The 15,898-nt window shown below is 44.9% G+C and overlaps 1 pseudogene across 1 annotated transcript; it reads right to left on the reverse strand.

Annotated features, from left to right (window-relative positions):
* Positions 1-1,058: 1,058 nt before the first annotated feature.
* LOC311226123 (kelch repeat and BTB domain-containing protein 7-like) lies at positions 1,059-15,132 on the reverse strand (annotated as a pseudogene). The gene is made up of 3 exons: positions 15,117-15,132; positions 14,207-14,493; positions 1,059-2,540 (listed from the first exon to the last, which is right to left on the reverse strand). The product of its transcript is annotated as a kelch repeat and BTB domain-containing protein 7-like (transcript).
* Positions 15,133-15,898: the final 766 nt, after the last annotated feature.

Below are 15,898 nucleotides of genomic sequence, written 5' to 3' on the forward strand. Positions count from 1 at the left end.
GGTTCCAATATGCACATGTCCAGTAGGTTCTCCGACTAGGCCCTCCTCGTGTACTGGCACCAATGTATTTAGTCCACGCACACTGGCTAAGGTTCCACTAGCTAAACGAACGAACTGCTGGGTAATGCTGCACACGAACGAACTGCTGTTGGCACGATACACAATAATTAACGACTCTTTACTTCACATTAAGCTAAGTCGAACTTGACGTTACTGCATTAAATCTGACACTTTTACTATTCACTTCGCACGTGGTTCTCAACGCTCTGTTAGACGAACTGCTTCTCACTACATTAGAATCACACTGAACTTGATGAACAGCTACTGTTCGCACCTGCCGCGATATATATACTTAAGTGGCTTTCTAGTACCAAACCTCAGTTCTCGTCTCGAATCAATGCGCCGTCTCCAGGCATGTTCCAACATGCCTGGACTCACCTTTGAACCTGACTTTGGGGGCTCGCCGCCTGGCGCCGAGAACGTTATCCAATGAGGAAAGTGAATATTACTGGGATTCAAACGCAGGCTTAAAGGGATATAACGTGTATATATAAATAATATACAAGGTATATAAAACAATAAATGTAGATTCTCAGCTTTTAATCTGGCCCTTCACAACAAGGTGTGTGTTCAACAGAATGTAGTATCAAAAACACGTTCACAAAAAGTATGGGTTACTGAATGCTGAACTGCACTATTATAATCACTAAGCCAGACCTTACCTGTGTCCATGTATCACTTGTCTCTGCTGCCCTTTGATTAAAAAACGTCCCTATGTCCATTTTCCTTTTTTTGGGCATATTTCAGTTAGTCACAGTAAAAGTCACCTAGTAAAAGTGAGATAATTGACAATATCAAAACATGCTAGGGCTGTACCGAATAGTTCGAAGCTTTGTTCATAATGTTGACATTCGAATTCTAAATCAACATAAAAAATTGTAAAAAAGAAAAGAAATTACATAAATATTTTTTTGCCAAGGTATGGCGAGTGCCATACCTTGCCATACCAAAATGACGCCCCTGCTTCGATTGACTTTTGAATACACTGAAAAATGACTTTAACACTGATTTGCCTCTGGCATCGCATCACAGTCAGAGAATGAACTAGAGCTTCCAGAGTCAGAGTCGGCGACTCTGGACTCAAAGTCCCAGTCGCGGTCATCATACTCCTCCGTGCAGAAGCTCTGCGCCCAGCCCAAGCACGCCGGGTACACGCGCATCGACACGCACACGGGCACCAGGGAGGGCACATTGACGGCCATGACGTTCTTCCAGCTGTCCCTGCCCGGGTCGTACTCGTGTATGCGGACCCGGGTCTTGTTTTGCTGCAGTACGGTCTGGCTGAGGAGCAGCAGCTTGCCACTGTGCTGATTCACCTGGTAGTTCCGGGCGAGACCGTCGAATCTGTCGATGGGAATGTCCCCCATCCTCTTCCACTCTCCCCTGGTCGGGCTGTAGGCCTTCAGCACCTTGTCACACACGCAGATGATCTGGTCCTGGAACACACAGGCCTTGTGGTGCTTGTCTCTCCTCAACGAGCCGCAGTGGCGCCGCTGGCGCCATTGGTTGCTCCGCGGGTTGTAGCAGAGCATCCGCCTCTTGTTCACCACGTACAGCTGCTCGTTCAGAGCCACCACCTGCATCTTGCCCAGGGAGTGGGGCAGGGGGGCCACGAACCTCCACTGGTTCCTAGTCTGCACGCTGTAGCACTCCACCTCCTTCAGCCGGGCGTCCGTGACGGGGTTCCTGCCGCCCAGGATGTACACGTGACCGTTGAGGTAGCCCATCCCGGAACTCATCCTGGCCAGGGGTCTCTCCGCTAACTCCTGCCAGCTGTTCTGCACGGGGTTGTACGTCCAGAAGTGCTTTGAGCGGTGGGAGGCCAGATACAGGTTGTTTTCAGGGGTGGCGCAGGCGATCAGGGACTCGATGGTGGAGCGTTTGTAGTCCTGACTGCTGAGGTCCACCAGCGGTGGAGCCACGAAGTACAGCTCCTCCGAGTACGGGTCACAGCACATGATGTTGTCGTTTGGTTGGCCAAAAAAAGAGGATAATTTCTTTAGCGTTCACACCTATTCTGTGTTTCGGTATGTCCACTCTTGCAGACAGTGCAAGGTTTTCCTCTGTAGACTTGTTGATGAAATGGGCAAGGTACTTCTCTATGACGGGCCGGGCCACGAGGCTTTCCAAGTAGGCTTTGTCCTTCTCAGTGAACAGCTTCCAGCGTACACACCTGAGCACCTGCAAGTCTGCAACACATCCTCCCTTCCCTCTGGTATATTAGCATCTATCCACTGTAGAGCAGCTGAGCACACCTTCCTTTCACAGTCTACATCCAAGGTGTCTAGAGACAACACCTCTCTCATTTGTACAAAGTCCAGCTCACAAAGCTCCCGACCATTGCAAATCTGACCAAAGTGCCTAGCTATGAAAGCTTGAGCCTTCGCCTTTAACTCGGGATTGTCATAAGTGTCTGCAAACTTTAGAATCCCAACGCAGTTGGACAGGTCCAGCCTCCTTGTCATAAAACTCGAGCACGCCTGTGTTACAGGTCTCAGGTGTGAGACCTGAACAGATCTGAATTTAAGCCTGCTCTCGACCAGGCTCAAACTTTTTGATCTGTTGTCATGGTGATTTAGACAATCGAGCGTCGGGGAACAGAAAGGTCCGGCTTAAGTCAGGCTATGCTGGAAATTATCCGGCTAACTCAGTTAGCCAGGTACGGGGAACGGGGCCCTGAACAGATAGGATTCTGTTGGTAAACAGATGAAATGAGGAGACAGAAGATGTTATTGTTTCCCATTGACGTCCTGTCACAGAATGAATTTATTAAAATACATCTGAATCCAACTCTTTTGGTATAGATCTCAATTAAATAAAGAACAATTGCAAATATATATAACATATATATATTTAACCGTATCACTCATTGTAAATGAATGAGGCAAATGAAGAAACAGTATAGCAAACAATAGAGGCATCAGGTAATTATACCCCAATAACATTTGTGAATATATATAACATATATATATTTAACCTTATAACTCATTTAAAATGAATGAGGCAAATGAAGAAACAGTAAATATATATAACATATATATATCTAATCATTTAACTCATTGTAAATGAATAAGGCAAAAAGTATAGAAAATAATATTCCTCTAACTGTACCAAACAAGCAGCTATGACGTTCGTTTCCACCTGTCCTGCGTGCACAATAACACTGTTAGCAGCTAGCTAGGTGACTGCTAGCTAGCATCCACATTCTCCTCATCTACAGACATCTGTTACGAAATTATACAATAAGCAATGTCCACATCCATATCATTGCTTTACATACATTTTGTGAATGTTTTGAGTGCTTATTTAATGCTACTGACCTGTTGGTAAACAGATGAAATGAGGAGACAGAAGATGTTATTGTTTCCCATTGATGTCCTGTCACAGAATGACAGGAAGCAGCACGGAGTAATAGTTACAGCTCCGCTGTGGGCTGTGGCTTAAGACTCCACTGCCATCTGCTGGCTAAACTAAATAGTCCCTTAAAGGTGCATATGTATTCAAAACAAATAAAAACACTGTGACCACATACAGTCTATGTGTGTCACACACTCCCCCTCAAAGAAAAATGGCTCCTGACATAACCTATTGGCCTACATTTTCCTGTCGATATACATGTGTAGGAGTGATGTAAGGCACAAGGTGGTTGTATGGTGACCCATGGTAGGGTACGTTGAGGTACGGTGGCAGATATGGAATGTAATGTCGTTGCATTCCCCAAACTGGTGTCGATGCTACCCCATAGACCCCTACAGTGTTGGCGGTGCTGGGAAGGTAGTAAGAAGGTTCACCTAATAACTCATAAGTCAACATCTGAGGCGGCCTCCTATCACGGGTAGACGTTCTAGTTTCTGTCAGCCTAGGCTGAATACTGACTGTCTCAGGTATATCAAAAATAGGCTGCGGATCTAGCTGGTCACTCACTGACTGAGGGACTTGAGCTTCCTCTGATTGAAAAGCTGACTCATCTTCCTCTGGTCCACCCTCTTCATCTGTTGGCAAGGGATCTGCAGATCTGTTCTCAGGGACATCACTCACAGGTAAGTTTCTTCTGGTCTCTGATATCAGTGTTGGTGGGACTGTTCCATAAGCTGAGCTTCCCGCAGGCTCACGAGCGGGTCGCAATGGGGTGTTCTCAGGCTCCCTCACTACAGGTATTCTCAGCCAGTATCGTGGTTCATCATCTAAGTATGAGGAGTCACTGCTCACAGATTGGTCTAATTCTCTGTCTCTTCTTTGTTTTCTCCCTTTAGGTGGTGCTGACGGCGATGATGCAGGTAGGTCTCTTCTCCTTCCAGGTGGTGCTGACGGCGAGGATACAGGTAGGTCTACTGGTAGGTCATTCACTAGGTGTAGGAGGTTTCGATGCAGGGTACGGACTCTGTTTGGGACACCCTTCTCTGGATACACTCTGTAGACAGGGCCGTCACCCACACGCTCTTTTACTGTGTATACTGCATCCTCCCAGTAAGCCCTCAATTTCCCTGCCCCCCCCCCCCCCCCTTTCGCTCAGGTTTCGGACTAGGACACGGTCACCCTCCTGAAGGACAACCCCCCTCATATGACGGTCATAGTACCGTTTCCCCCTATCGCTTGACTTGCGGCTGTTTTCAGATGCCACCTTGTACGCCTCTTTCATCCTTGCAGCCCACTTTTCAGCGTAACCTCTGGGAGTCGTGGCTTCCTTCTCAGTTGTCAAGCCAAATAACAGGTCAACAGGCAGATGCGGATGACGTCCATACAGTAAGTAGAATGGTGAGTACCCTGTCGCCTCGTGTCTGGTGCAGTTATAGGCATGAACTATCTGTGGCAGATGCTCCTTCCATCTATCCTTCTCTTTCTCCTTTAGGGTCCTCAGCATCTGGAGCAGGGTTCTGTTAAATCTCTCTGCTGGGTTGCCCTGGGGATGATACGGTGTGGTCCTGGAGTGTCCCACTCCTGTCATCAGCTGTAAGGCCTTGAACAGGTCATTCTCAAACTCACGACCTTGATCATGGTGGAGCTTTCCTGGGTAGCCAAACCGTGGAATGAAGTCATTGAATATCTTTTCTGCTGCGGTCTTCCCAGACTTATTTCTTGTAGGGTAGGCCTGGGCAAATCTGGTAAAATGGTCCACGACGACCAATATGTACTCAAAGCCCCCTTTGCTTGGCTCTAGGTGCATGTAATCGATGGACACAAGTTCCAGAGGTGAGTGAGTGGTGATACTACCCATGGGCGCTCTGACGTGCAATGCAGGCTTCTTTTGTTTAATACAGGGACATTTCCGTGTCACATAGGCTTCAATTTCACTCTTCATATATGGCCAGTAAAATCTGTCTCTGGCCAGGCAAAGGACCCTTTCAGTTCCCACATGTCCCATGTCATCATGGAGGTGTTTCAGAGCAATGGGTCTGTACTTTTCAGGTAAGACAAGCTGTCGTCTCTGGATGGTGTTCCTGTACAATACACCATTTTCTATCTGAAGCTTTCCCCACTTGTGTAAGAGTCTCCTTCCAGGACCACTGACACCCCGCCTTGTGTCATTAGTTAGGGTCTGATTTGTCTCCTTCAGCTTGATGACTTCACAGATACTCGGGTCATCTCTCTGGGCTTGTACAAGCTCCTCATGACTGATAGCTGGGAGAAGTCCAGGTGTATGGGGCTCAGAGCTCTCCAGTGACAGGTTGAACGCAGCTACATAGGCCACATCCTGTTTCTCTGCTGCCTGGCTGCCTTCCCACACTGCCTGGATTGTGTCTTTGGACATTTCCTCAGTGCATCCTGCAACATACTCATCCATCTCCAGGGGTAACCGGGAGAGTGTGTCAGCATCAATGTTCACTTTGCCAGGTCTGTACTTGACCTCAAACCGGAAGTCTGCCAGTTCTCCAACCCACCTGTGGCCTACAGCATTAAGTTTGGCAGTGCTCAACACATAGGTTAGGGGATTGTTGTCTGTATATACACTGTAAAGTGAGGGGCATAGAAAAGGTAATCCCTGTACTTTTCGCACACAGCCCACTTTAAGGCTAGAAATTCAAGTTTCCCTGAGTGCATGTGATAGTTTTTCTCTGCAGGTGAGAGTGTTCTGGATCCGTATGCAATGACCCTGAGCTTCCCTTCCTGACGCTGGTACAATACAGCTCCAAGCCCTTTTGCTGATGCATCCGTGTGTAACACGAAAGGTAGGTCAAAATCAGGGTAGGCTAATACAGGTGGATTGGACAGGATGTTTATCAACTGGTCAAGGACGCCTTGGTGTTCCTCAGTCCACTGTATGGGGGTCCGTGATGGCATCTGGGCACCTTTCCCCTTTCTTGACTTGGACCGAGTTGTCACCATGTGGTCTCCTTTCCCCTGTAGAAGCTCATAGACTGGCTTTGCAATCCTTGCGAAGTCCTGCACATATGTCCTGTAGTAGCTGAGAAATCCCAACAGCTTACGGACTTCTCCAACTGTGCTCGGGGTTTTCTCTCTCAGTGCTTGGACAGCTGCTATATCTCTAGGATCGACACACACTCCATTGGCAGAGACAAGTCTCCCAACATACCGCACCTCCTCCTTGAATAGCTTGCACTTGGCGGGCCTGAGCTTGACACCGTGATGCTGCAGAGCCCTCAGGACACGTCTCAGTCCGTCGACATGGGCCTCAAACGTTTCAGCAAAGCAGAGCACATCATCCAAATAAGGAATGCAGCATTCATCACGTAGAGTATTCAACATCTCCTCCATACTTCTCTGGAATGCAGCCGGGGCATTTGAAAGCCCGAAAGGGATGCGTACCCACTCATACAACCCCCAGGGTGTGACGAACGCGGTTAGGTGTCTGGACCCCTCTGCAATGTATCCCTGATGGTACGCTTTACCCTGGTCTAGGATGGAAAACCAGCTGTAACCTCCAAGTGTATCCATTAGGTCCTGTATGCGTGGGAGTGGGTGTCTGTCTGGGACAGTCTTTTGGTTTAAGAGGCGGTAGTCTATGCAGAGTCTCAAAGTTCCATCTTTTTTTCGCACGCACACCACCGGGGCTGCGTATGGGGACTTGGACTTCACTATCCACTTTCTGGCAAGCAAGTCTTGGATATAATCCTTAACTTCTTTATAAAGTGGCTTAGGTACCGATACATACGACCGCTGCACTGGGATGTCATCTTTCACAGTTATAGTCATTTGGAGACTTGGAATGCACCCTAGGTCGTTATCGTCACGGGCGAATGCGTTGGATTCTTCATAAAGCATTTGCTTCACTACGGTCTGCTGTTCTTCACTTAGATGGCTAACGTCAACTGTGGGATGCCACTGAGTTGTTGAGCTATTCTTTTCATCTCTACTGATGGGGGAAGGTGAGTTAATTTCATTCACATAGACTCGGTCTGTCTGGTCTGTCTGTACTATTCTGTCTATCGGCTGGATGCTGCCTAGGGCTGTACGACTGGGTACGGTTACATTGTGCTTGGTGTTGTTGCTCACAGGGATTCTTACAAATGGTCTCTCAGTATGATGCACCTCGACTAGTCCATCACCTACATCTAACTGTTCCAAATGCCGGTCATGGTAGTTGACCTCGAATAGAGCGACAGAAGAGGAGAAACCTGCAGGCACTGGACACTTCAGGTGAGTAACTTGACCAGGGCGTACAACGACCTCATGGTAACCTACTTTGACAGATACTTGCTCATCAACAGGTTTCTGGGTCTGGAGAAAACTCACCACAGCCTCTGCTTTCTCACTTCCAATCTCCATGGCCCCTCTCAGCAGGTCAACGATGATAGACAGGACTTCCATTCCATCTCCTTTCCCTTGGATTAACTCTTGAATGACGTTAAAGCCCAGCAGTGGCCTTAACAGGTCCCCACGGCTCACCAGGAATGGCACTTTGATGGAGAGCCCGGGGTCATCATTGCCAGGTAAGTTGACGGTCATTTCAACCCAGCCATCAAAGGGTATTGTTTCTCCATTAGCAGCGTAGACATCAAGGTCACGATCACCCATCAGCTCACTGAGAGGGCGGGTCTCTTGATGAGGCAAGTATTTCTTTTTCCATGTCCGATCGATAAGGCTAACTTGGGCACCCGTGTCTAACAGAACACTCACAGCATGGCCATTCAAGTGACACTTAAGTAAACATTGCTTCCCGATTAACTGTGCTACTCTTTCAGATGGAGACTTGACACTGGTGGTAGGTGATTGAGGGGCGACAGGGAAGTGACCATTATATGGGGCTGAATCAGTTCTGCGCACTCCTGAGTGGGACTGGGGTTTGGGGCCGGTCACTGGTTGTCCCTCTGCCGTGACCGCAGCTGGTTTCCCGACGACTTGAACCTTTTAAGGCACCCCAGCGCACGGTGTCCCTCTTCACCACATGCAAAGCAATGATTACAGTTAGGTAAGTTCTGTTCAACACAGGTAGGACAGCCATACGTTCCCTTTCTCTGTGGTGTTTGTCTTGCCTGGGAACTCGCACAGTAGCATGAATGTTCAGGTTGGCGCTGGGGTGTGGCTGGCCGTGACGCTGCTTGTGGCGGTTTTAGGGATTCCACCATTCGTGTTAACGCATGTATCTGGGCACTCAGTCGTTGGACTTCCTCATCCCTGTCTGTGCGGTTAGTGTCTTCCTTACCTTTGGTCGACTGGTCTGTGTCAACTTGCCCGCTGTGAGCGTAGGTAACTTTTCTATGTGTGCTCTGACCCAGTCGACGTCTCCTTTCACTCACTTCACTGGTCGTTTTGATGACTTGCCTCAACAGCGCCTCATCTGTGATTGTTGGGTTAGAGAGCAATGGCTTAAGCTCCCTCCGGATGTCATCGTGCTTCTCTCGTAGACCCTGGTAGATGGTGTGGAGGAATACATTCTGTACAGTTCCTGCCTCATATTTTATGTCAGTGTCTATCTGTTTTGATGTGAAGACCACTTTTTGCTTGAGCCCCATCATCCGGTAGAGGAACTGTTGTGGTGTTTCTTGTTCATGCTGCCGTGCATTTATCAGTTCTTGGAAGAGCTCCGTTGTATTCTTCTCTCCCAGGTGTGACTGTAGGAAGCTTTTAAGCTCCATCACGGTCAGTTCATCTTTGCTAATCAACATGTCCTTGAAGTTGCCAGGTTTGATGATGCGCAGCACTGCTCGGATAACTTCACCCTCAGTGTGCTTTTCTTTTAGTCCCTCTGTTATCTGTTTACAGATATTACCATAACTAATATCAGATGCACTATCCCCTATCTGGCCTCCATGTATCTTAAACTCCTTTCTCTGAAGAAGAGCTAGATCTTTGAGAGCGATTAAGCTTTCACTTCTGTGAGGGGACTGACTGGCCTGTGCGCAGTAGGACTGGCTACCGTTATCTGCAGTTGGCTGTTGGTATGTAATGGGTGAGGATTGTAGGTATTGCAACTCACTGTTTAACTTGTTAGATTGTGACTCAAGGGTATCAGTTTTGGAAGCAGGGGTAAGGGTGTTTGTGTTTACACTAATTGCTGATGCATCGACAATGTCAGGACTTGTTCCTCCCTGTGGAGTCACTGGACTATGACCATGCCCTGCAACCATCAGATCAATTACATCCTTCAAACACAACAACTGAACTATGCCCTGATCTTCTAGTTGTAATAAAGTAGTAGAAGACATGTAACCACAAATATGATCAAAACACGCCCCCTCATCTTCCAACTTAGCTGGATCCTGGTCAGATGATACCAAGTCCTTCGCCACCAGGAGGATCTCATCATAGGAAAGATGGAGCAGTCCTTTTTTTATGGACCAAGTCAGTTCTTTACGGGTACTGTTGTCCGCCACGATGAACACTCTACAGACGCTCTGGATACTTGTGTACTCCCCGCTCTGCTGAAGTGTAGACTGTAGACAGGTACCCTGGACTAGCGTGGTCCACAGCTCTGATGATGTATCTCGTTTGTCCACAGGTTCAATGATCTCTGGATTGACGACCTCCGACCACTATGGCGCCAATCCCGGCTCGAGCCCCCATGAATCTGTTACAGGTCTCAGGTGTGAGACCTGGGCCCTATTCCCCGTACCTGGTTCAACTAAGTCGATCAAGAGTCCCATTATCCAGATTCAATTAACCCGATGTTTGAAGCCGGGATTTTCCTGTTCCTCGAAGGTGGATTCAGTCTCGTTAACTCGAACCAGACTTGAGACCCAGGATAAGTGCGCGCGGCCCCTTCAGTTGAAAAGCCAGCAAGTATCGATAGCAGAAATCCTGATTTTCTAACGGCATTGATTGATTAATTGATTTAAAACTTTATTAACAGATTGCAGTACGGCTCAATAGCCTCGCCGACAAGTTAAATGCATAATCTATAGGCTAATTTTAAGTCCCTCATTACCCCAATCAATCAGATTATATTTCTTTAAACTTGCCTGCTGGCAGTAGGTTTATGGAATGGATAATCAAATGAGATCTTGCTAGCGAAAATAATTAGTTCAACTGTTATACAGAATAAGGATACGGCTCTCTTACCCATTGATTGATGTATGGTGGATGTTTTACTTATCTGCACTGTGGTGTGACGGTTTGTCGTTTTGACTTTCACGCAGACGACCCGCGTTCGAATCCCACTTCTTCTAGTCTTTTTCTTCTTTTTGCAATGTAGGAATAATTCAATTTGGTGCACGTTGAGAGCTATATAAAGAATGACATCCTCAATGCATGTAGATTTATAATATTTTAACTTAAAACTAGGCTACTTTTGCATATAATCATTAATATTATATTCCAAAAAAATTATATTGGAAACGCGGGGTCTCGAACTCGGGTCGCCCGCTTGCCAGGAGCGAACACTGGCCGTTGGACCACTGTGCCAGACGGGATATATCCATTGTGTATCCATCAATGCACAAGAGACCTGTGTTTCGAATATTTTTCTTTTGAATGAAGTTTTATCTCTTTATTCTCAAATGCATTAATGTGACGTCAACGGCTCATTCAATTTCTCAAATCTGTCAAACAGCGCATCTCATCAGACATTTTAATCCCAGTTACAATATCACAATAATGTGTGAGTGATGATACAATTCAACAATCCTCAGAGTCCTCGTAATTCATAATCCACAAAAACCACAATCCACGCATAGACACTTCAATTTTATGCTTGAATGAAACACGATCTGGGCGCTCCGTTAAGCAAATCTACAGCGGAGAATATATGAAACTAATCAGAGCCAAACGGCCGATAGGTTTCATTCATTAAAAATATCCCCGCGGGATTCACATTTGCAATGCGCCGTTATTAAAATAACCACATGCAGCGTGTATCACACTCAGAGCGCCGTATATGACGTGCATTATTTTATTTAGGACAAAGTAAATCTATAGGCTGAATATGATTTATTATCAGCATTTAGTTCTATTATTATACATTTCAAAAGCCCCCTGTAGGAAAACGAAGCACAGAAACATAATTCAGAATGGTATAATGCAGATCTAGACTGTGAGAATCATTTCAGGAAGCGAGCTGCCATTTCTTTGCGGGGGCGTGGCCATGGTTCATCCAGCTAACTGAATTTAAGCCTGCTCTCGACCAGGCTCAAACTTTTTGATCTGTTGTCATGGTGATTTAGACAATCGAGCGTCGGGGAACAGAAAGGTCCGGCTTAAGTCAGGCTATGCTGGAAATTATCCGGCTAACTCAGTTAGCCAGGTACGGGGAACGGGGCCCTGAACAGATAGGATTCTGTTGGTAAACAGATGAAATGAGGAGACAGAAGATGTTATTGTTTCCCATTGACGTCCTGTCACAGAATGAATTTATTAAAATACATCTGAATCCAACTCTTTTGGTATAGATCTCAATTAAATAAAGAACAATTGCAAATATATATAAAATATATATATTTAACCGTATCACTCATTGTAAATGAATGAGGCAAATGAAGAAACAGTATAGCAAACAATAGAGGCATCAGGGCCCCGTTCCCCGTACCTGGCTAACTGAGTTAGCCGGATAATTTCCAGTATAGCCTGACTTAAGCCGGACCTTTCTGTTCCCCGACGCTCGATTGTCTAAATCACCATGACAACAGATCAAAAAGTTTGAGCCTGGTCGAGAGCAGGGTTAAGTTCAGTTAGCCGGATGAACCATGGCCACGCCCCCGCAAATAAATGACAGCTCGCTTCCTGAAATGATTCTCACAGTCTAGAGATCCCATTTATACCATTCTGAATTATGTTTCTGTGCTTCGTTTTCCTAGAGGGGGCTTTTGAAATGTATAATAATAGAACTAAATGCTGATAATAAATCATATTCAGCCTATAGATTTACTTTGACCTAAATAAAATAATGCACGTCATATACGGCGCTCGGAGTGCGATACACGCTGCAGGCGCATTGCAAATGTGAATCCTGCGGGGATATTTTTAATGAATGAAACCTATCGGCCGCTTGGCTCTGATTAGTTTCATATATTCTCCGCTGTAGATTTGCTTAACGGAGCGCCCGGATTGTGTTTCATTCAAGAATAAAATTGAAGTGTCTATGCGTGGATTGTGGTTTTTGTTGGTTATGAATTACGAGGACTCTGAGGATTGTTGAATTGTATCATCACTCACACGTTATTGTGATATTGTAACTGGGATTAAAATGTCTGATGAGATGCGCTGTTTGACGGATTTGAGAAATTGAATGAGCCGTTGACGTCACATTAATGCATTTGAGAATAAAGAGATAAAACTTCATTCAAAAGAAAAATATTCGAAACACGGGTCTTTGTCCATTGATGGATATACAATGAATATATCCCGACTGGCACAGTGGTCCAACGGCTAGTGCTCAAACCTGTCAACCCACGCTTCCAATATAATTTTTTTGGAATATAATATTAATGATTATACGCAAAAGTAGCCTAGTTTTAAGTTAAAATATTATAAATCTACATGCATTGAGGATGTCATTCTTTATATAGCTCTAAACGTGCACCAAAGTATTTACATTGCAAAAAGAAGAAAAAGACTAGAAGGAGGGGGATTCGAACACGGGCCATCTGCGTGAAAGTCAAAAGCACAAGCCGTCACACCACAGTGCAGATAAGTAAAACATCCACCATACATCAATCAATGGGTAAGAGAGCCGTATCCTTATTCTGTATAACAGTTGAACTAATTATTTTCGCTAGCAAGATCTCATTTGATTATCCATTCCATAAACCTACTGCCAGCAGGCAAGTTTAAAGAAATATAATCTGATTGATTGGGGTAATGAGGGACTTAAAATTAGCCTATAGATTATTCATTTAACTTGTCGGCGAGGCTATTGAGCCGTACTGCAATCTGTTAATAAAGTTTTAAATCAATTAATCAATCAATGCCGTTAGAAAATCAGGGTTTCTGCTCTCGATACTTGCTGGCTTTTCAACTGAAGCGGCCGCGCGCACTTATCCTGGGTCTCAAGTCTGGTTCGAGTTAACGAGACTGAATCCACCTTCGAGAAACAGGAAAATCCCGGCTTCAAACATCGGGTTAATTGAATCTGCATAATGGGACTCTTGATCGACTTAGTTGAACCAGGTACGGGGAATAGGGCCCAGGTAATTATACCCCAATAACATTTGTGAATATATATAACATATATATATTTAACCTTATAACTCATTTAAAATGAATGAGGCAAATGAAGAAACAGTAAATATATATAACATATATATATCTAATCATTTAACTCATTGTAAATGAATAAGGCAAAAAGTATAGAAAATAATATTCCTCTAACTGTACCAAACAAGCAGCTATGACGTTCGTTTCCACCTGTCCTGCGTGCACAATAACACTGTTAGCAGCTAGCTAGGTGACTGCTAGCTAGCATCCACATTCTCCTCATCTACAGACATCTGTTACGAAATTATACAATAAGCAATGTCCACATCCATATCATTGCTTTACATACATTTTGTGAATGTTTTGAGTGCTTATTTCATGCTACTGACCTGTTGGTAAACAGATGAAATGAGGAGACAGAAGATGTTATTGTTTCCCATTGACGTCCTGTCACAGAATGACAGGAAGCAGCACGGAGTAATAGTTACAGCTCCGCTGTGGGCTGTGGCTTAAGACTCCACTGCCATCTGCTGGCTAAACTAAATAGTCCCTTAAAGGTGCATATGTATTCAAAACAAATAAAAACACTGTGACCACATACAGTCTATGTGTGTCACACCTGTCTGATGTACTCGAGTTGCAGCATATTGGCAGCCGCGTAAAGTCTCTGCACGTTGCCCTCCGTGATGGTAACCCTGCCCGTGTAGCAATAGTCAACGATCACGGACATTGACTCGGCGTAGACACCGTGAATGATCACTTTCTTCTGCACACTCTCGTTTAAACCACCGGTGAACATGCTTTTGAAATAAGGACTGGCGGCGGTGAGGATGTTTCTGTTGCACCGGAAAAGTTTCGCTATGTCACCTTTGACCTCCTGGTCCGCCTCCACTCCGATAGTAACGTCTGCAAGTGTAGCGTGATCCAATCTGCGTTGTGTCTGGTTTGAGGTGGAAGTAGACTCCGACAACGGTACTCAATTGATGGTTGTTTTATTGGTGATCTCCTGTTATTGAACCAACACAGCACACACAAAACATGGCGTGAGCTACCATCATCACCGTGTAGTCCACCTCTGCTCTCGTTCATGACAAACTCAAAGAGAGCGCGAGCGCGCGCGCACATTCAAAACAGCGCGCCATCCACAGTTACAACAATTGTTAGCTACTATTAAATACATGTAGCTCAGTACAAGTCAACTTCAGCAAAAACATATGAAATAATATGAAATGAAAGACAGTGTGTAAGCATTAATTAAACCGAAATACAAAAACAACGGTTCATACCTGTTATTGAACCAACACAGCACACACAAAACATGGCGTGAGCTACCATCATCACCGTGTAGTCCACCTGTGATTGCCAAACAGAATACTAGTTAGCACACAACGGTACTGTGGCTGTTTTACACAGGGTGAATTAATGTCATCACACAACAGGGTATTTCAGTACCAAAACCAAAACATAAATCAATTTTACAAGTTATACATAGCAATTAAACCAGATATTAGATAACCGAAAGGGCGTACCTCTGCTCTCGTTCATGACAAACTCAAAGAGAGCGATCACTTCCGCCGGCGTGTCTCTCGTCGACAAACCGGCTAAACCATTTTGTACATTGGTTGAAAGTATTTACTATACAACAATTACTCAACTGGAAAGATGACCTATCCTCTCTAAACCCATTATAAAAGACCAAAAGGGATTTCGTTTGGAGAATCAATAACTCAATATGAGGAAATTAATATAAACTAGTAACCAAGGCACCCCTCCAAAAACACTAGAGTGAGCTCGGTCCACTTTGTTCCTTCAAAGTAAGAGTGTTTTCGTCTTGGCCTACTTATTTAAGATGAAAGATAACAGTTTCTGTCCATGATTCTAGCATAACAACTTCACTCTGCTACATTCTCCCCTACTGTTTTATGCCAGATCATGGACAGTGTTCCCTTCAATCAACTCAACAGCGTAAGTATAAACCAAAGAAATAGAAAATAATATAAAAAATTACAATGAGTCAACGCGTCACATGTAACTCGGTGTATTCCCTTAATTCCAAACCTAGAAAATAGGTTGACCAGCTCAAAAGCTATCCGGTGAAGGATCAGGAAAAATAAAGGGGTAGCTAATCCCTCATCTAACCATAGAAAAAAACATGCCATGTACATATTTATACCATGGAATACACCAAAATTACCAAATCATGTCTAATGCAATAGACAACCATAACTACCAGTATGACCCAAAGAAAATCACACAGCAAAATCAAAGAAAGAAAAGAAAAGAAAAAATTATAATTAAAAAGAATCACTAA

The sequence above is a fragment of the Notolepis coatsorum genome, assembly GCF_963971535.1.
Source record: "Notolepis coatsorum genome assembly, chromosome: 3".
Taxonomy (NCBI): Eukaryota; Metazoa; Chordata; class Actinopteri; order Aulopiformes; family Paralepididae; genus Notolepis; species Notolepis coatsorum.